Source organism: Triticum dicoccoides, chromosome 4A (assembly GCF_002162155.2).
Source record: "Triticum dicoccoides isolate Atlit2015 ecotype Zavitan chromosome 4A, WEW_v2.0, whole genome shotgun sequence".
Classification (NCBI taxonomy): domain Eukaryota; kingdom Viridiplantae; phylum Streptophyta; class Magnoliopsida; order Poales; family Poaceae; genus Triticum; species Triticum dicoccoides.
In genome coordinates this window covers 629,777,247-629,778,451 of record NC_041386.1, presented here as the reverse complement: position 1 = coordinate 629,778,451, position 1,205 = coordinate 629,777,247, and positions in this window count along the sequence as shown.

Here is a 1,205-nt window from a genome sequence, read left to right as displayed (position 1 = left end):
GGAGCCGAGGGTGACGACGACGATGCAGGAGGCGGCGCCTTGGACGAGTTGCGGCCACCCTTGGTGGCGGCGTACGTGGACAGGGGGCCGTGACTGGCCTTGGCACGACGAGCCTCGACACGCTGTTCGGTGAGAAGAAGGCAGGAGTAGACCTTATGTGCCATCATGGGGGTCAACCGGCCGAGTTGCCCCGCTCGTTGATGATCTCGACCAAAGCATCATACTCCTCGTCTAGCCCGTTGACGATGAAGGAGTTGAACTCAGAGTCGGTGAGCGGCTGTCCAATGGAGGCCAACTAGTCAGCAAGGCCCTTGACCTTGTTGTAGAACTCCGTGGCCGTGGAGTCGAGCTTCTCACACTCACCAAGCTGACGATGAAGCGTGGAGACACGAGCCTGTGACTGCGCCGCAAACGAGCGCTCGAGTATGGTCCATGCCTCATGAGACGTCTTGGCGAAAACGGCAAGCCCAGCGACAGCCGGAGAGAGCGATCCCTGGATGGAGGAGAGGTTCGCCTGGTCCTGCCCCATCCAAACACGGTGGGCCGGATTATAGACCGGACTGTGCATGATGTCCACCAGCGCGGGAGGGGGGCAAGGAAGAGAACCGTCGACGTAGCCAAGCAGGTAATGGATCCCAAGGAGCGGAAGAACCTGCGCACGCCAGAAGATGTAGTTGTTGAACGATAACTTGATGGTGATGAGATGGCCGAAGTGAAACGGCGGTGGCGGCGGCGATCCCATCGAGGAGACTGCCTGAGGTGAGGACACCATAGAGGCAGTCAGCGGCACCATGGATGCGACCGGAGGTGCAAAGGGCGCGGGGGCAGATGGCACCGCGGCCGGGACCGACGTCGCAAGCCCCGCCATGAAGGCGGACTCGGGCGCCACCAGCGGTAGTGGCGGGACAGTACCTGTGGCACGAGATGCGGACGAAGCGGCGGCGGTGTGCACCTCGAGCTCGTGCCCGAGCGACGAGGCAGCCGGTGGAGTCTAGAAAAGGAGCCCACGCTCCTTGTCTCGAGCGGGGACTGCACGGCGGCTGCGTCCAGCGGACGGGACAGAAGTGCCGCGAGGGAGGCCGGCAAGAACCCTGCGGTGGTGGATCCGGATGTGGCGGCGCTCGACATGGCGGCGGCGCGATCGGAAGTGAGGCGGCGGCGGCGGTGTCGGGTGTTTAGGGTTTTGGCGGAAGTGTACGTAACCT